The sequence below is a fragment of the Dendropsophus ebraccatus genome, chromosome 12 (genome assembly GCF_027789765.1).
Source record: "Dendropsophus ebraccatus isolate aDenEbr1 chromosome 12, aDenEbr1.pat, whole genome shotgun sequence".
Lineage (NCBI taxonomy): Eukaryota > Metazoa > Chordata > Amphibia > Anura > Hylidae > Dendropsophus > Dendropsophus ebraccatus.
In genome coordinates, this window is record NC_091465.1 from 19,884,043 (window position 1) to 19,905,446 (window position 21,404).

The window sequence follows — 21,404 nt, forward strand, 5'->3', positions numbered from 1 at the left end:
ACAGATCTTGGATTAAAAGCAGCTATCCGAAGGTACAATCAGTTTGGGGGAGGGGGGGTTAGATTGTAGGTACAGAGTTGAGTTAGGGTGCGTTCACATGTACGGGATCTGCAGCAAATTTGCTGGCGCAGATTTGAATCTGCAGCAGATCTGCAGCAGATTTGATGGCCCAGAGTTACTTTGCATTGAATCTGCAACTTCAAATCTGCGCCATCAAATCTGTTGCAGATCCTGTACGTGTGAACGCACCCTTAAAGCACCATGGAGCGGCAGCAGCTTTAAACCAAGAGTGACTGGAGAGTTAAAGGGGTGGTGTCACGAAACAAAGAAGGTATAATCAGATGTATACCACATACAAATATGGAAAGGAGAACAAATGTGCTGATTTTAGTAAAGTAACTTACATCTCTGTACCATTTTTCTCCCCCATAGATCTATTAACTCCCCCTTTTCTCTCTGAACTGTAACCCTGCTGTTGTCGTGCAGCAGTGCAGACACTTTCCCACAATCCCCCTTGCAGCATGTGAAGTGAAAACCAACTGCAAGTACTAATTAGGCAGATCATGTGACTGCCGATTTAACTGAGCATGAGTGACCCAAACTAGTGGATGCCTGTTGGACCTTAAAGGGTTATCCAGTGCTACAAAAACATGGCCACTTTCTTCCAGAGACAGCCCCACTCTTGTCTCTAGCTTGGGCGGGGTTTTGCTGCTCAGTTCCATTAAAGTAAATGGAGCTTAATTGCAAACTGCACCTGAACTGGAGACAAGAGTCGTGTTGTCTCTGAAAAAAAGCGGCCATGTTTTTGTAGTGCTGGATAACCCCTTTAAATCAGGCAGACAGGTTAGAAAACAAAGCAGCATATGGGGGTTAGTGAGTCTATATCCGTCAAACAATACATTTTAAGAAAAGCTTGTACATTTGAAATATGTTTTATTTAACATAATGCGTCACCTAGTTTTTGTGACACCACCCCTTGAAATATAAGTTTTTTTTTTTTTTTTTTCTAGCATTCTCTGCCTGTGGAAAAAAACTTTCACAAAGATGGCAAACGTTCACATATTCACAGATCTCTTCCTGTATTTTGTGTTCAATATAAACTGATGGAAAGAATAGGAGACAATGGTTTGTTTGCAGTTTGATTCATTTATCAAAACTCGAATCCAAAAATCACATCTTGTTGCCCATAGCGATCAAAAACAATTCCGCCTCTCTTTCTCCAGAGCCGAAATAAAAGTGGGGCTCTGTTTGGTTTCTATGGGCCTGTTGGCCCATGCTTTTTCTTATAGCCACTTTTGATTTATGAGCCCATTGTGTCTCTTTTCAATCGAGTTTGTTTTTTTTTCCCACTGTTATTCTAGAATCCCTTACTCTGCAATCTGACTCGGGGTCACGTATAGCATCTCTGGAAGCAACAATGACCAATTCTATCTTTTACAAGCTGTTCAACTTGTTCCCTAACAATCACTTGTTTCATTCAGATTTTTTTTTTTTACCCCTTTTTCTTTTCTTTGAGAAATATAAACTGAGTGATGGCATGATCCGATTTTTAGGCTATTCTTAGCTTTCTATTCAGTACCTTTTACCCATTATTCTCTAAGCGTTTTAAAAAACTATATATCGAAATGTAAGACTGTACCTATAAGAGAATAGCGTAAGTCCTTGTAGTTTTCTTTACCTCTCATAATAGTCTATTTTAGAAATACGCAGCCACTCTTGCAGAATAACTTGTTCAGGCCGCTTTGGTCTTCTCACCCCCTGGGCCGATAGTTAGTGGCCTTCTTCTGTAGCGTTCAGTCTACAGATCTAGCACATGCGGTAGTGATGCAGTAGGTGACATGTGTCACACTCGGAGTTTAGGTGCAGGTTTTTCTCCTGCTTGATCCACTCAACCATAAGAAGCAAGCAAGAAGAAGTATCCCGACACAGCCTGGAGCGAACATTCAGCATGATAGCACATTTAAAGTTACTCCTGTTAAATTCTCTCATGTCTAACTACTTGACTTTTAAAGGTCACATCTTATATATCTCTAGAACCATTCTGCACTTAAACAGCGTTTATATCTCTCTGATGGGAGTAATACAGTGTGTGCTATTTATAATAAATCTCACGGAAGAGAATCTTCCATTAACTTGTCATTGATGCCATGTCTGAAATGTTATCGTTGCTAAAGAGGAAAAAAAAAAAATAAAAAAAAATAAAAAAAAGATGAGCCTGGAATATTTTAAGCAAATCTGTGGGTTGTTTTTGCACCTTTTTTGTTGCGTGCTTTGTAAGAAATCTGCTTTAGGGAGGGACGTTAATTGAAAACCTTGGCAACGCACGTTCACGACATTACCCTCGAAAACAGTTTTGCTTATTATTTTATACGCCGCTGTGTAACACTGCCTTTTATTAGTTCACTTTAGACTCCGCTTGCAATTGTGAATGTAAAGAAAAGATGAACATTTTATCCGGGTGGCATCAAAGCCCAGGCTCTAAAGGCACATAACAAAAGACAGCTGTAGATATCATAGAGGGTGTATGTGTAAGGTTCTGCAGACAGGTCCAAATTCGTGTAATGCTGAGATGCGACTAGGGAACAGTATTCTAACAATGTTTTTATTATGTTTTGTTCATGTTCTTTTATACTATCTTATACAGTGCATGCTTGAGAGTAGGCATATTTAAATAACAATTGTTCCTGATTACAGGGCTGTAGGAAAGTATGTGTAATGAAATCCCACTAGTATGGACAGGATCAATCAATGAAAGACAATCCCACATTATGTACTACTTTCATTTTCCACGTACAATCAGGGGTAAGTAAGTAAGTATCGGCTTCATCCCATGATCAGCCGCTACTGTTAAAGGGGTATTCAGCTCAGAATTGGCTTTTAATATGTTTCGGCCCCAGACGCAGAACTAAAATAACCTCTTTTTTTTTGTGCTCCCCCGGTGTCCTCCTATCTCATCTTCGGTCCCTGGCCGAACATGCCCGCCTTCACTTCTGAGACAAACTCGTCTGTCAGTGACAGCCTGCTCAGCCAATCACTGACTGAGATGGGACAGAAATGTTGGTTATGTTCTTTGTCTGGGTAGCAACATATTAAAAGTTAATTCTGAGTGGAATACCCCTTTAATAATAACAACAATAATAAGTTATATATCTTGGGATAATAGTTTTAGTTGAAATAAATAAATTCTGATATCCCTTTAAAGGAAATTTAGCAGCAGGTTAAGTGATCCTAACCTGTTGATAGAGTCTACTAGGGCAGGGAGGCCACACACACACTGGTCTGTCCCTAGGGCAGGGAGGCCACACACACACTGGTCTGTCCCTAGGGCAGGGAGGCCACACACACACTGGTCTGTCCCTATACACCTGTCTCAAAACTATGAATCTCTGATTGTAGTAATGATGCTTATTCTTGTTTCATGCTGCCCGTGGGTCATGGACCAGTTGACAGATTTAGTTTCTTTGTGTATTCAGAACTTCTAACCATCAGGAATCTGCACATGTAAAAGTTGTTTGCCTGAAATTTTTTTCACAGCCTTGGGTTCACTTCTACATTAGCCGATTTCTTGGCCACGAGCCGCCGTAAATGAGTGCTGGTCAACGGGATCGGCGCTTGTTTGCAGTGTCTTTACGTGACACGAGAAATCAAAAAGCCAGGCTGCACAAACGATTTATGTATCGTTTGTGCAGCCATGGAAACTGACAGTTGGTATATGCATCTATCTGTGCCTTTAGGCCCTGCCTCCTCCGTCTGTCAATCATTCTGGAGGAGGCGGTGGCCTGAAGATGCAGCAGCTGGGTGGTAGAGCTTAAGAGGGGGATGTTGGATCACAGCAGCAGTACACTAGGTAAGTATGCACTGCTGTGTGATCTGCAAACTGACAGGGCAGATATATGTATATTAGTACTGTCAGTTTGTTAACAGACGATCAGTGGAAGATCTGGCGTTTTCCCCATCCTTAGCAGATCACCTTAACTTTTACACGGGCCGATTATTGGCTGCAGGAAGGTTTCTTGTCACGGATCTACAGCTGTGTATACTAAGTTGAATTATATCCAGAGTAATTTAAAGACATTTCTTTGTTATTTTCCAGCACTTTGCATTAATAACAGCCTATCCCTGAATACTATAGCCAGGTCTTCTGATGTGTTTCAAGCATATAGAATGCTGCTTATCAAGGAATAATGATGAAGAGTGTGCCATATGATTAAAACATGTCGAGGGACTTGGCTATGATGATGGGGATATGCTTATATTAATGTAAAGTGCTGACAATAAAGAATTTGTATCCTAAAAGATACACTATTAGCGTTGGATGTTTTTTTTATATTATGAATATGCAACAGTACCTCATCTGCTGGGGTCAGCACAGCTGGGTATAATGCATAATTCTATATCAGCCTGAAGAAATCTGGTTCCTGAAGGCAAACATGACGAACCACACATATGAGGAAAAAGCTAGCCCTACCTTCCATCCCTGACATACAGCAAGAGAAATGAGAGGTTTATATATCTGGGCAGACAGCTCGGAGATGATAAATATAAGATTAAGACCATGGTTCCACATTATAACGCCATTGCTTGTGAGTGACAGTAAAATTACAGTACTTCCAAGACTCAGTCCTTCAAGGGGTATTCCAGTGTTACAACTTCAATAATGCTGGGGCCACCTAAGAATAGAAAAATAAACCTATACTTATCTACACCCTTTTTCTTACAGCTCCTTCCAGTCCCCCAATGCTCCTGTCATCCTGATTCTAAAAGGAAGGCTTCTGAGATGACCCAGTGATTTAATGAGTGGGCAAGTATTATTTAAAAATAAAACACTGGATTATCCCTTTGGTTTCCATCCCTTTAGTAGATGAAACCTTAAAGGGGTTATCCAGCACTACAAAAACATGGCCACTTTGTTCCAGAGACAGCACCACTTTTGTCTGCAGTTTGGGTGCGGGTTTTGCAACTTAGTTCCTGTTGAAGTTTATGGAGCTTAATTGCAAATCCCACCTGAACTGGAAAAGGATAAGAGTGGTGCTGTGGCTGCAAGAAAGTGGCATGTTTTTGAAGCGCTAGATAACCCCTTTTTTTTTAAAAAGCCAATCTATATCCAACATGGCGCCGACCAGAAAACTACATATCCCATCATGCAATGCTTATGCCTGATTGGTACATAATGTAGAAGAGCTGATAGCCACAAGATATAGCGAGAGATAATTAGTTGAGGTAGTGATATAGCAGAGTTGAGGTGAGGTCATGTGAAAAAATAAAACTGTTATAAGTGTCACAATAGGCCCATTTTATTAATATTTAATTGCCAAAAAAAAGGATTTCATTAAAAATATATATATATATAACATTAGAGAATCTGTGTAAACCTGCATATGGTTGTGTTCGGACTGACCTATAGAGTAATACTATCATGTCGCTTTTACCATATAGTGCATTACGTAGACACAGGAACCACCCAAACGTTACCATATTGCATTCTTTTTTACGATTTCACCTATTTATATCTTCATAAATAATATATTTGGGATTGCGTCATACATGTTATGGTAGAATTAAAGAGGCCATTACAAAGTACAGTGGTACCTCGGTTTTCGAACATAATTGGTTCTGGAAGGCTGTTCCATAACCGAGCAGTTCGAAAACCGAGCTGTTAATTCCCATAGGGAACAATGTAAATGTGATTAATTGGTTTTTACACTCCGTGGGTCAGGTGCAGAGCACCCGGCCCACAGAGTGCAAAAACACTCCACACCCCCCGCAACAGTGAGAGGCGGGAGCGGGCGGCTATTTAAACTTGCCGCCGTGCTCCTGCTCCAATCAGCTGCGGGGGACACCCTGTAAAGAAGTGCGGGATCCCATCATAATGATGGGATTCCCCACTTCTTTACAGGGTGTCCCCGGCAGCTGAGAGGAGCAGGAGCACGGCGGCAAGTTTAAATAGCCGCCCGCTCCTGCCTCTCACTGCGGGGACAGGCTGTAAAGAAGCCGTCTCCCAGCGCTGTCCTCCTGTCTCTCCCCACCAGCCCCTCCGCCCCCGCCGGCCCGGAGCGCTGTACACCCCTATAGACTGCGGCGCGCCCGCAGCCCCGCTCACCAGCTTCTTGCTTCGCTGCTCCCCGCCGCCTCTGCAGGGTAAGAGAGAGTCTGCAGAGGCGGTGGGGAGCAGCGGGAGCAAGAAGCTGGTGAGCGGGGCTGCGGGCGCGCCGCAGTGTATAGGGGTGTACAGCGCTCCGGGCCGGCGGGGGGGGTGGAGGGGCTGGTGGGGAGAGACAGGAGGACAGCGCTGGGAGACGGCTTCTTTACAGCCTGTCCCCGCAGTGAGAGGCAGGAGCGGGCGGCTATTTAAACTTGCCGCCGTGCTCCTGCTCCTCTCAGCTGCCAGGGACACCCTGTAAAGAAGTGGGGAATCCCATCATTATGATGGGATCCCCCACTTCTTTACAGGGTGTCCCCCGCAGCTGATTGGAGCAGGAGCACGGCGGCAAGTTTAAATAGCCGCCCACTCCTGCCTCTCAGTGTTCCGAACACCTCTAACTGTCAGCTGAACATCAGTTCAGCTGACAGTTATCCCCCTGGTTTTGTTCGGATACCGAGCAATGTTCGGATCCGAGCAAAACTTCAGGGGGAAATTTAGTTCGAAAACCGAATTGTTCGAACTCCGAGGTGTTCGGAAACCAAGGTTTTACTGTACAACTATTCCTGTAAAAAATAAGCACTTACATGGCCTGTAGATAGAAAACTGAAAGTGCTAGAGCTCTTAGAAGGGGGGAGGGAAAAACGAAAGCGCAAAGATCAAAATTTGCGCAGTCCACTGGGTCATTTTGGGCCTGGTCCTCAAAGGGTTAAAGCCTTCTTACAAAGTTACCTTAAACTAAACCTAAATCATGTGCCACAGTATTCCTGCAACTTACAAAGAATGTTATAAAAGACCAATATTTCCCAGACATGGCTACAACAAGAACAAAATCTACAGTAACCATTCTTTTTTTATTTCCTTTAAAGCCCCATTTACACATTTTACATTTTGTTGTTGGTTTTTGTCACTGGTATATTTAGGGATGCTGGTCAAAAGGCATATACCATGGCATTCATATGGTGAGTAGAGATTAACAAACCTTGAAACTTGACATTTGAATACCGGTGACTAAAGAAGTTGGATGCAGACCTAAGGCTGCCTGAAAGACATGCATAGAACCATAGTCCATAGGCTGTATTCATGTTTTCATGACTCCCTAAGGCTGTATCCAACTTCTTTAGCCACAGGTAATCAAATGCAGAGAATTCAGGTTTAGACGAACTGGAGCGTGGTCGAGGGTCGCCCATCTAATATATCGGGTGTTATTTACTAGTCACTTTAATGTGTACATTCAGTTTGCAGAAGTCAAATGGTCCGCTGCAAGTACAATTATGCATTATTTTTCCTGTATCCTGGCATAAATCGGCAACATGGACTATGCACTGTGTGAGAGCAGCAGTCCAGTGTCATTGTAGCACTGTATAATGACTCTGACAGAAATCTGCAGCCACCATTCTGATTCTTATGCATGTTGAGTGATCCCGTTGGGCCTTATTTATGATTTCCATGCTATTTTCCATGTCCTTGCTTACTGCCGCTTGGATGGTTTAAGAAATAGAGGTCATTGATCTTTTTGTTAATAGAAGTTTTTGTGAACACTTAACAGACCATAAATGATGCTTTTAGCAGTGACAGCAGAGTCCTAAAATGATGATATAAAAGTGGCTTCATTGTGATAATGTGTATTTATTGGTTATTTGTGTCATTTTTGGTACCATAAGCTTCATATACATCAATGTTCCCGGATGTGCTGCTGGCGTCCATCAGGTAGCTGTCATAATGGTATTCAGACCAACCCATGGGGCACCCAGTCAATTTAAAGGGCTTTTCCAGGCTTCGAAAAACTTGCCAACTTTCTTCCAGAAACAGCACCACTTTTGTAGTCAGGTTAGGTGTGTTTTTGCAGCTCAGTTCTATTGAAGTGAATAGAACCAAGTTGGTTGTAATGCCATGCACAACTTCAGGACAGTGGAGGTGCTCTTTTTGCATAAAAAGTTGGTGTGTTTTTTCGAATCTTGGATAGCCCCTTTAACCCTTTAAATGGATGGAGCCAATTTTCTTTTTTGGGTTTTCATTTTTTCTCATGCTTAAAAGGCCATAGTGCTTGCATTTTTCCACCTACAGACCCGCATGAGCCCTTATTTTTACACCACTAATTGTACTTTGCAATGACAGACTTCATTTTTCAATTAGATATGCTGCGAAACCGGATAAAAATTATTTGTGCAGTGAAATTGAAAAATAAACACTTTTTTTTAATTTGGGGGGGTTGTGTTTACGCCATTTTCGCTATGGTAAAACTGCCATGTTATATATGTTCCTTAACTTGGTACGATTACAACAATATGCAGTTTCTATAACTTTTATTTGACAGCTTTTAAAAAACTAAAACCTTTTAATAAAACTAAATTTTCCTTAAAATTGCTCTATGACTATTCTTATAATGCTTTTATTTTTTGGTCTATGGGCCTGTCTTTTCGCGCCATGATCTGTACTTTTCTATCGATACCATGTCTGCTTAAATGAGACTTTTTGGATCACTTTTTATTATAATTTTTCTGGAATTGATATGACCAAAAATGCGCAATTTTGCACTTTGGTGGTTTTTTTTGCACATACGCCGTTTACCGTGTGAGATCAGGAATGTGATAATTTAATAGCTTGGGCGATTACGCACGTGGCAGTACCAAATATGTTCATTTATTTATTTTTATTAGGGAAGGGGATTTTTTTTTAAATTAATATAAACTTTTTTTTTTCCTACACATTAATTTGAAGTCAACCTGGGTGACTTCTAATACAGCTGCAATGATCTCTCATAGAGATCAGTGCAGTATAAATTATACAGAACTGATCAATTGCTCTCTATTGCTCTGGGCTGCTGCAGCCCAGATCTTTAGATTAACCGAGCCGGGATCTCCATCATTCTGACGCTGAAGCCCAGCAAAAGCAAGAAATCCCCCTCCGCGATCGCTTTGTGGGGAGGGTGGGGGGATTCAGCCTCTGCTTTAATAGAGCACACCTTCGTTCAGAGGCTGCAGCTGTTAGGGTTTATTCGACGTGGACTTGCAGCTCTCCCTGTGCCATGTATTAATATAAAACAGGGAGAGCTGTAAATGTTTAAATCTCAGTGGAAATGTACTCATACAGCCGCACAAGAGAGCTGTGAGTCCACGTCGCAGCTTCATTCTCCATAACCTCTCTGGATTAGGAAGCATGGGAATAAGCCCTTAGGCTCTGTTCACACAGAGGTTTCCATCATGTATATTAATATTGCAAAATATGCAAATTGTCTGATGGAAAAATTGTGCAAAGCATGCCTATTGGTTTTAATAGAAAGTCACACTGTGAATTGCAGTGCATGTTCTTTTTTTTTTTTTTTTGGAGTGTACATTCAGATATGCATGCATAAATTGCCTAGATTTTTTCCATCCTCAGAAAAAATAAACTGTGAACAAACCCTAAGGCCTTAACCTCACATCATTTTTTCTTTTCAGACTTCAGAAATCCGGATCATTGATGTCCTAGAGAAACCATCAGTATAGCATCAGTTTTGCATCCTTTTTTGTGGATCCACAGTAAATGGCCATAGGGTGGAGCCTTCCTAGGGTTTACCAGGCAATGCTTCAGTAATAAACGGACAGCACACGGACAATGCATCCCTGTGTTTTCTGTTGAAAACTGTTGGAGCTTCTGTTATGCAAAAATGGACCGTGTAAGTGCAGGTCCTACTCCTTGGTAGCTTCACACACACCGTATCGCAGTGAATTTTCTGCTGCAGATACCGAGCCGATCCGCAGCTGATTTGATCTAAATAACTGAACACAGCATCAAATCTGCACCATCAAATCTGCTGCAGATCCAGTGTGTGTGAAGGCACCCTTAGGGTAGTATTCCCGATTATCGTTAAACAAGGGCTGCAGGGACATTGTTACCGATGTCCTTGCAGCCTTAGCTTAACTGGTGCAGGGCTCCTCTTCTTCTGCTTCTCCCGGGTCCCGCGTGCTCCTCCATCGTCAGGGCGGCCTGTCTCGGCTGACAGGCCACTCAGCCAATCACTGGCCCTGGCCAGTTAAATGCCTGAGCGGCCTGAGTGATTGGCTGAGCGGCCTGAGCTGAGACAGGACGCTCTGACGCTGGAGGAGCGCGCGGGACCCGGGAGAAGCAGAAGAAGAGGAGCCCTGCACCCTGCATAGGTAATGTATATAGTCAGTCGCTGGCCACACACCGCTATTACACGTAGCGGTGCACGGTCGGTGCCCGACAAATCTAGGTCCTAACCTATATCAACGATCAGCCGATGACAGCGATGACTGGCTGATCGTTGTCTCTATTCCACGGAGCGATAATCCGCTGAATCGGGCCGATTATTGCTCTGTGGAATAGGGCCCTTAGGGTGCGTTCACACTTACAGGATCTGCAGCAGATTTGATGACGCAGATTTAAATCTGCAGCAGATCTGCAGCAGATCCGCAGCAGATTTGATGGCCTAGAGTTACTTTCAATTGAATCTGCAACTTCAAATCTGCGCCATCAAATCTGCTGCAGATCCTGTACGTGTGAACAGAATAGATGAGTGGTCAAAAATGGGTCAATTTTCAAAACGGATGTGTGGATGACCACATAGGAATCAATAGGTCCATTCTCTGTCCGTAACCGAGGATCCTGATTTACGGACAGGATAAACTGATGTATGGATAAGGCCTGAGGGGTCTGATGTGATCTGAAATCTATGGCCTAATGCAGTTGCCCTCTACATCCACTCCTTCCCATTTCCTTTCTCTTTTCCCGGGTTAGTGATTCACCTATTACATGGCTGTATTGCATTATATTTCTTTGCGCTTTATATATTTGTTACATAGTTAATATGGTTGAAGAAAGACACATGTCCATCAAGTTTAACCGAGGAGAGGATGAATACAGGGAAGGGGGTATACAAGGAGGGGATGGATACAGGGAAGGGGGATATACAAGGAGGGGATGGTTACAGGGAAGGGGACAGATCATGGTAGGTTCTATACATATGCATTAATATTATTTTGCTCTAAGAACTTGTCTAGGCCGGTTTTGAAGCCCTCTACTGTTTTTGCTGTAACCAGATCCTGTGGTAGACGGTTCCACATATTCACATTTCTCATGGTAAAGAAGGCTTGTCACCTCCGGCGTCTGAACCTTCTTTTCTCCAGGCGGAGGCAGTGCCCCCTTGTCCTTTGAGGGGGTTTTACCTGGAACATCTTTTCCCCATATTTCTTGTAGGGGCCATTTATATATTTAAATAAGTTAATCATATCTCCACTTAAACTTCTCTTCTCCGGACTAAACAAATGTAATTATTTTAATCTCTCTTCGTAACTAATGGTGCGTTTACACAGGCAGATTTATCTGACAGATTTGTTAAGCCAAAGCCAGGAATAGACCATAAACAGGGAACGTGTCATAAAGGAAAGACTGAGCTTTCTCCTTTTTTCAAATACATTCCTGGCTTTGGCTTCCAAAATCTGTCAGATAAATCTGCCTGTGTAAACGCACCATAAGGGTCCATTTACACAGAAAGATTATCTGACAGATTATCTGCCAAAGATTTAAAACCAAAGCCAGGAACAGACTATAAACAGAGATCAGGTCATTAAGGAAAGACTGAGATTTCTCTTCTTTAAATCCATTCATGGCTTTGGCTTGAAATCTTTGGCAGATAATCTGTCAGATAATCTTTCTGTGTAAATGGACCCTAAGGGTGCATTTACACAGAAAGATTTATCTGACAGATTTTGGAAGCCAAAGCCAGGAATGGATTTGAAAAGAGTAGAAATATCTGGTTTCCTTTATAACCTGATCCCTTTTTATAGTCTGTTCCTGGTTTTGGCTTCAAAGATCTGTCAGATAAATCTGTCTTTCTAAACGCACCATAAAGGCCCTATTACATCAAAAGATGTCTGACGGATTATTTTACAGATTTTTTTTTTTTAACCAAAGCCAGGAATGGGTTTGAAAAGAGGAGAAATGTCAGTCTTATCTTTTCGAGCTGTTCTATGTTTATAGTCCGTTCCTGACTTTAGCTGAAAAAATCTGTTAGATAATCTGTCAGACATCTTTTGGTGTAATAGGGCCATAAGATGCTCCATTCCCCTTATTAGTTTAGTTGCCCGTCTTTGTACCCTCTCCAGCTCTAGAACGTCCTTTTTATGAATCGGATTCCAAAACTGGACAGCATACTCCAGATGAGGCCGCACCAAAGTTTTATAAAGAGGTAATAATATATCCCTGTCCCGAGAGTCCATGCCTGTTTTAATGCATGACAATATCCTGCTGGCCTTAGAAGCAGCTGACTGACATTGTGTGCTGTTCTGTAGTCTATTATCTACAAGTACACCCAGATCCTTCTCCATCAGCGACTCTCCCAGAGTAACTCCCCCCAGGACATATGATGCATGTGGGTTATTAGTACCCAGGTGCATAACTTTACATTTATCCACATTGAACCTCATTTGCCAAGTGGACGCCCAAACACTCAGTCAGCTTGTAATGTTATGTTATTGATTTGCATTGTTAATGTTTGTTGTAGATGTAAATGTAAATTTTAAACAATTAATATCAAGTACAGATTGACTATAAACCTCAGTGCATTGTCCTCTGTGCCACTACTATATGTCTGTTAGGGCATAATATTGGCTCTGTAAGCCGGTCTCAGATTAGCAGGTATCTGCATCTACTTTATAGAATTTATTTGAGAAATGTTGTGTCTTTGGGTTATCATTGACTGAAAGCGGTAAAATCATTCCACCCAATCAAAAAAAAAAAAAATATTTTTTTTTGTTTACCTTGAGATACTAATGATATTGAAGCTGTGATTTCCATAAAGGTTGTCATGTCTGCAGTATCAATCTCTCAGCATGTACTGTTATAATAGATGCAGTTGCTGAGAAGCCGATGCATAAGAGTGAAGGCAGATCATGTTGTCACTTTGCAAACATGTCTGCAGCAACATGATGGAAAGATAACAATATCTGTGCCAAGCCTCATTCAGATGGCTGCAAATCCCATCCAGACTGCTTTGCGGCTATCTAAGTGAGAGCTGAGTAGTAATTGATAGAGAATTTTGTCTTTTATTATAACTTCTGATTCTCTAATATATGGTCAGTAGTAGGTTTTTGATGAAAGCTGTCCTTAAAGGTGAACACCGGATAGGTAAAATAAGCTTTGATCGAAGAATACATTGAAAGTTATATAGATGTCTCTATATAATGTATTACACTGTCTGTGCAGTTCTGCTGCACTGGTAATTGATCAACAACCAGGAAGTGAAGAAAACTGGCCTCTGTGCAATCCACTCTGTCTTCTGCCCCTCAGGAGACAAAGATCATGTGACCACTGTATCACATTCTGAGACAGACGTGATGGGGCGGAGAAGGGGCAGAGCGTGAGCAGTTGGGTTAGGCAGGGTTGGTAAAAAGAGGACGTTCTGAGTGTGTACCACAAAAACAACTGGTAAATTTAGTTTGATAGCACTGCAAAGGAAGAGGAAAAGATATGGGGCAGGCAGATGAGCGGAACCACTATAAAACCACACAAAGATTGTCAGGGGGGCTTAGGTAAGATACTTGCATTGTTTGGAATATTTTTTTTTTTTTTTAACAAGGCTGCCCCTTTAAATCACAGTGTAGCGAGATATAGGGCATTGACATTGAGCAGTCTGTGGCGTGAACTCTTCTGGGCAGTAAACATAAACAATTAAAGGAGTTATCTCAATATTCAAATTTATCCTCAATCCAAAAAAGGCAGCGCATATGAAATATAAGGAGACTGGGCATGAAGCTGACAGAGAGACGTATAAAAGTATACAGAAGGAGCCAAAGCAGATTATAAATGCTGCTAAAGCCTCAAAAGAAGAAGCAATGGCAAAATCTGTTACTGCGGGGAATAAAACCTTCTTCAGATATATAAGTGACAGGAAGAAGAAGAATGGCTGCAGCATTACTAAAATAAGTAATGGGGATAATACGTTTATTGATGGAGATAAGGTGGTCACTCACTATTTGAATAGTTACTTTTGCTCAGTGTTTTCAGAAGGAGGCCTTCACAATTACAGGATGACTGGACACAACATTACCTCCAGCTATATGGGTTCAGCTCCAGTGTTTTCAGAGGCTGAAGTTGCAGAGGAACTTGCCCGTTTAAAGTTAAATAAGGCGATGGGCCCAGATGGTGTCCATCCCAGGGTTCTTAAAGAACTCAGATCAGTGATTGCTGCGCCCCTGACAGATCTGTATAACCAATCCCTGCTAACAGGAGATGTCCCCGATGATTGGAGAACGGCCAATGTTATACCAATCCACAAGAAGGGGAGTAGAGAAGAGCCCAGTAACTACAGGCCAGTGAGCCTGACATCTGTAGTAGTGAAAATGATGAAAACTCTTCTAAAAAAGAAGATAATGGATCACCTAAGAATAAATAATTTGATGGATCCAAACCAGCATGGCTTTACTGAGGGCCGATCATGTCAGACTAATCTCATTGATTTCTTTGATTATGCTACAAAAGTGCTGGATGAAGGTGGTGCTGTGGATATCGCCTATCCGGACTTCAGCAAAGCTTTTGATACAGTTCCCCATAAAGAGCTGATAGAGAAGGTGGAGAAAATTGGACTTAATCCCTGGATAGTTCAGTGGATTTGTGGTTGGCTGAAGGATAGATCAGTGGATTTGTGGTTGGCTGAAGGATAGATATCAGAGGGTTGTTGTGGTGCATATTCCGAGCAGAGACTGGTTACAAGTGGTGTGCCACAAGGGTCTGTTCTGGGTCCTATTCTTTTTAATATGTTTGTAAGTGACATAGGAGAAGGTTTGGTAGGTAAAGTTTGTCTGTTTGCTGATGACACAAAAGTGTGCAATAGGGTAGATATTCCTGGAGGTGTCCAGTAATATGGAAAATGATTTAGCTTTGCTAGAAAAGTGGTCCAAACTGTGGAAATTGACGTTTAACGTTTCCAAATGTAAAATAATGCACTTGGGGAGGAGGAATCCTCTGTCCGAGTATCACATCGGCAGTACTGTGTTGGAAAAGACTTCAGAAGAGAAGGATTTAGGGGTAGTGATATCTGACAGCCTTAAAATGAGTCACCAGTGCAACCAGGCAGTGGGGAAAGCAAATCGTGTGCTGGGGTGTATATATAATGGTATGCCGGGCTATATATATAATGATGTGCTGGGGTGTATAGCTAGAGGTAAAACCAGTAGGAAGAGAGAGATTGTGATCCCGCTGTATAGCTTGAGGTAAAACCAGTAGGAAGAGGGAGGTTGTGATCCTGCTGTATAGAGCTCTGGTGAGGCCACATCTGGAATACTGTGTCCAGTTCTGGAGACCTCACCTAAAAAAGGACATTGATAAAATAGAACGGGTCCAAAGACGGGCTACAAAAATGGTGGAGGATGTGAGGCATAAACCATATCAGGAAAGACTTAAGCATTTGAATCTGTATAGTCTGGAGGAAAGAAGAGAAAGGGGGGACATGATTGAAACCTTTAAGTATGTTAAAGGAATAAATAAGGTTCAAGAGGGGAGTGTTTTTAGTAAAAAACAGCTCAAGAACAAGAGGACACAGTGAGAGGTTAGTTGGGGGAAAGATCAGAAGCAAGTGAGAAAATATTATTTTACTGAAAGAGTAGTAGATACCTGGAACAAACTTCCAGCAGAGGTGGTTGGTAAATCTACAATAACAGAATTTAAACACGCCTGGGATAGACATATATCTATCCTAAGATAATAAGAAAGAAAATACTAAAAGGGCAGACTAGATGGACCCAGTGGTCTTTTTCTGCCCACAATCTTCTATGTTTCTATGTTTCTATTATCTGATAAGTGGGGTTCGACTTCTGGGTACAAGGAAATGGGGGTCCCTTGATCCCCTATGAGTGGAGCAGTGGTCGAGCATGTGTACTTCTCTTCTCACTTGGTATAGGGCTGCCAAAAGATGCAGTAGATAAGTATGGTGCTGGAATGTCTTATGGAAAGTGAATGAAGCAATGACCTGGAGCTGCTCATTCACTCATGATACAAGGAACCTCTGTAATGATGATTGGTGGGGGTCCTAGCCATCAGGAACCCACTAATCATATACTCCTCCTTTAAAGGTGTTATCCCAAGATCCAATCCCCAGTATAGGTGAGAAGTCCGGCCAAAATTATTACCTATTATGTTATTACTTATGGAAAGTTATACAATTTTCTAATCTACATTAATTATAGGAAATGCTCATATACTGCTATTTCCCTTAATTTAGTGTATCAGGAAGTGTTAGAATTCTCTCAGAAGCAGTGACGTCACGACGAATGGTGTAATTCCTATGGAGTGTCCAGCAGGGGGCGCTATATATATATATGTCAATGAGTACCATTGACTTCTATATATAGTGCGCCCCTGCTGGACACTCTATTGAATCATTTGATGTGTATGTAATGTAATGTTATGTACTGTACTTTGTGATTGAATACATTTATGGAATACTTTGGGGAGCAAGTATCCTTGCTCCCCAAAGTATCCCATAAATGTATTCAATTAATACATTTGCAGGGCACTGAGCAGGGAGGGAGAGAAGTGCCATCTACCTCCCCCTCCCTCCCTGCTCGGTGCTGCGCACATATACACAGTGCTACTCCCCCATTATTTGCAGATAATGGGGTAGTAGTATCTGTGCTATCTATGCCCATCATATCGCCGCCGCACACACAAGGGCCGCTCTTCATGTCCCCTCCTCCTCCGCTTCCCCTCTTCCTCCCGGCTTCAAACTAACTATCGCGCCGCTGACTCCCCGCCGCCCGCGCTGCTGACTCCCACCCGCCCGCTCCGCACACTATCCCGCCGCCAGCCGCAGCTCTCTGCTCCTGCATGCCGGCCGCGTCAGCTCTCCCCCACCCCGGCCGGGGACACCAGGAAGCACCGGGAGCTTTCTGGTGTCCCCGGCGGGGGTGGGGGAGGGCTGACGCGGCCGGTATGCAGGAGCAGAGAGCGGCGGCTGTCAGCGGGATAGTGTGAGGAGCGGGCGGCGGGGAGTCAGCGGCGCGATAGTTAGTTTGAAGCCGGGAGGAGGAGGGGGAGCGAAGGAGGAGGGGGCATGAAGAGCGGCCCTTGTGTGAGCGGCGGCAATAAGATGGGCATAGATAGCACAGGTACTACTCCCCCTTTATCTGCAAATAATGGGGGAGTAGTACTGTGTATATGTGCCCAGCACCGAGCAGGGAGGGAGGGGGGAGGTAGATGGCACTTCATTCCCTCCCTGCTCGGTGCCCTGCAAATGTATTCATTGAATACATTTATGGGATACTTTGGGGAGCAAGGACACTTGCTCCCCAAAGTATTCCATAAATGTATTCAATCACAAAGTACAGTACATAACATTACATTGCATACACATCAAATGATTCAATAGAGTGTCCAGCAGGGGCGCACTATATATAGAAGTCAATGGTGCTCATTGACTTCTATATATAGGGCGGGGCGCTGGACACTCCATAGGAATTACACCATTCGTCGTGACGTCACTGCTTCTGAGAGAATTCTAACACTTCCTGATACACTAAATTAAGGGAAATAACAGTTTATGAGCATTTCCTATAATTAATGTAGATTAGAAAATTGTATAACTTTCCATAAGTAATAACATAAAAAAATTATTTTGACCAGACTTCTCCTTTAAGAAAACTTTGCTACTCTGCTATCAGCACATCTGCTTTCTCATTGTTGGAATAAGCTGCGTGTTTCGGCAATAGGAAATAGATCTTTTAATTTTTTTTCTTTATCTTGATATTTAGGTCCCGTGTATCAGACTATTCACTGTACTATCTGGCTCTGGCATATGGCAGTGGAAATCATATCAGGCGACTTATTGCAGGACTCCGGAGGTCATGTGACTCTTACAATATAGATACCAATCTTCTGATGGGGATGTCTCTTGGTGGATAAGGTAATTAAAAAGTAATTGAACGTGAATGAAGAATCCAGCATTACTTTTGGTTCTGGTTGTGTGCGAGCAAGAATATGATTACAGACGATGTTAACAATCCAGTGATGGTTCATAGATTCATAAAGTTGAATTGCCTTTCTCGTGACTGCTCATTTTCATACAGAAATTATCCATACACATGAATGCAACTGGGGTCAGCATCGATAACTATGCCGAAATACTTTCATTAAATAAAGTATTTGTATTGATGTTCGGAAGCGGCTTAGTGACCACCGCCGTCTCTCGGTTTCTTACAATGTTGTAGGTCACTATTTGTTAATCTATTATTTATCGTTACTCATAGACAAGACAGTTAAAGCAGTAGACCTTCACCCACCCTGTGTGATAACGATGATGTGACCCGGCGCTATCGTACGGGTACAGCAACATGTAGCAGAAAATCCACAGCGTTTACAGTAGCTGCAAAGTGGATAGAACTTTTTAAATCCACAGTCCACACTAAATCTGAGTAGAATTTGAATCTTGGTCTGTAAAACCTTAGAAATAGTGATAAGCAAATACCATAGAATAGCTATTCGATCGAATAGTATGCTATTCGTGCTATTCGATTGTGTTTGAATATTCGAACGATAACGCAGTAAAAATTCGATTCGATTTTATTTCCAGCCAATAAACATGCAGGGGGCAGGGACAGGCACTAGGAATAGGCAGGATTAAAAAAAACCTCAAACTGTGATTGGCTAGCTAAATTAAGTCACCTCCTAAATATAAGAAAAGTGAATTTCAGATTCGTGTCACTTGCTGTTTGGAGCTAGAGAGGGACAGGCTGTATACCAGGGAGAGAAAGCTTTTAGGTGAAGTTAGGTAGGAAGGGACTCCCAAAAGCCCTTGTTAGGGCTAAAAGTATAAAAACCATATATTTAGAAGCTGCTGTGAGACAGGCAGTGTGTTCAGACAAATACTGATTGTGTATACGGCTGTATACTGTGAGTGTGGCATAAAACCTGTTATCTTGCTACTACTGATTTGCACAGTCTACTTCCTGTAAAGGCGTTGACCAGCCCTTTAATTTTATTATTTTAAAAAACAATTATATATCCGGTATATGGCTGTATACTTAGAGTGTGGGATAATATCTGTTATCTTGCTACTACTGATTTGTAGTTATTGTTAATTTTCAATATTACGTATTTTACACCGCACCTGATCTGATACGTACGCAAGTGTGTACTGCTAGACTGAAACGTACCCTTCTAATTTATGTTCATAATTTGATCGTGAATCTTCGGCGTACACTTGGGAAAATTGGGATGTTCGCTCATCACTAGTGTTGATTTCCAGGTCCCAAGTATTTTTCTCCCTTAGACTATCGTTCGAATATACAAATATCGGGAGCTATTTCAATTGAATTTCGAATTATCGAATATTGCACTATTCGCTCATCTCTACTTAGGAAGTCGAATTTGGTGATAAATAAGCTGTGGATTTATAGTGGGAAAAAAATCAGGAATGTTTGTAGATTAATGAGGCATTCTGCTCAAACATAACTTTTCATATGTTGCTGCCCATGGTCAGACTAAGAATCGAGTCCATACAAGTTATTATCTAATCAGTCTCCTTCCCTCAGTTCTCAGCTGATGCTTTCTGCAGAAGACAAAAAAAAACTGTGTGTGAGCTTTTCTCTTCGCCACTTCAATCACCAATTTCTGTGGGACTAGCCGATGATCTAATGTGTATAGGGGCCTGCTGACTCTCCCCCAACAGCAGATGTGTAGAGAAGGATCAGGCATGTTGGGTCTCAAGTGCCCAATCCTTTTGTTCTTTGGGAGATAAGCAGCCACTTGAGGAGTCTAGAAGGGACAGGAATGGGGAACATCCGGCCCTCCAGTCTTTGCAAAATTACATTGTGACTTTTATCCCTTCTCCCTGGTCATGTATGCTCAGATGGGTGTGAATATACACATGGAGTTGGAGAGAGATAGCTAGCGTTTGACAAACAGTAATCTTGTATGACCAACTGAAGACCTTTAAGTATTTCCTAGAGACGATGGCTGTCCTTAGAGTAAATGGACTGTGTAGTTTAGATAAGGAGAAAACAGGCATGGCAGACAGTAATTCTAGGTAATTAACATAATGTTATGAAACATGAGGAGGAAGGTTGTGCTGAGACGATCTTCTAGTTTCTTACAGTCCTTGGGGATGAAATTTATGAACCCCCATGAGATTAATCAAGTATTCATCCCTGAAAGGATCACTTTGTTTAATTAAGATGCAGCAGAATCGCTTCCCTTCCAGCAAGAGCGCTTAATGCACAGCCGCCGTAATAGAACATTTTCCTTCCTCATTTGCTTTGGGGAACTTCAGCAAACTTATTTTATTTTGGTAAATGTTAGTGGGCTAATGCGATCAACTTAATGCTTTCTCTCAAATGGTACATTTACTCTTGCCCAAGGCTTCTTGTACTTTTTATGTTTAATAAAATTCATTTTTGTAGTTTCAGTAAAACTAATGATAGGCTCTATGGCGAAGGGCTTTGGTTATGTTTGTCCACAAAACTTGTTGTCTGTCTCTCCCTCCGTTGAGCATGGACAAGACTAAAGCTGGCCATAAACATAATGTTAAACCTGCTGATTTTGGTAGGATTGGCAGCCCCTCTGATGTGTATAGGCGCTTCCCATCTTCCCCTTGACAGCACATTTTTGGGATGAAATGTAAATGTACCAGCAGTACATTGCTTTTCTGTTTTTACCATCAATAGACTGGCACCGCCAAGAGGATGTTACTGAGCACCGGCCCAGGCTGAAACACTGGAGGCAGGCTGGCCCACCTGCCCCGAGTGGGGTGAAACCCCCTCCTCTATGGCTTATCTTCAGTGCTTTAGGCCGGGCCAGTGCTCGGTAACAGACTGGCGCCGTGTGCAGGAACCGGACCATGGTTTAGAAAGCGACCGCTTTACCGGCATCCCAGAGTCTGTGCCGGTCTAGTCATTGTAAAAAAAGAAAGGCAATGTACCGCTGCTATAAACATGTTTAACATTTTCTATAGATATGTTTAACATGCTATAAACATCCCTATATTTAGAGAGACAAGTCATTGCCAGAGGTGTCTGGCAGGAGATTTCCCCTCATACAGAATATAGACTGAGCCAAACGTTCATTTGCATGTGAGGATCGGGAGACATAACAATTGCCTGAATTGGATTTGAAGTGATCAAACTTTTTGTTCTTGGATAGATAAGCCATCGCAAGAGGATTCTTTCATTGAAAACATATGGACTCTTGGCCAAACAGATAAATTGCATGGCCAGCTGTTGTCTCGTTTTGGTCTATCAAAGTCTCCTCCTGCCACAACACCAATAATGCTTTG

General features: G+C 42.2%; 1 long non-coding RNA gene across 1 annotated transcript in view; it reads left to right on the forward strand.

The window, feature by feature from the left end:
- Positions 1-21,404, forward strand: part of LOC138769734 (uncharacterized) — a 189,763-nt gene that overhangs the window by 50,658 nt on the left and 117,701 nt on the right. The window contains exon 3 of the long non-coding RNA XR_011359299.1: positions 17,887-18,038. This is a non-coding gene — a long non-coding RNA (uncharacterized lncRNA). The remainder of the gene's footprint in view (positions 1-17,886; positions 18,039-21,404) is intronic.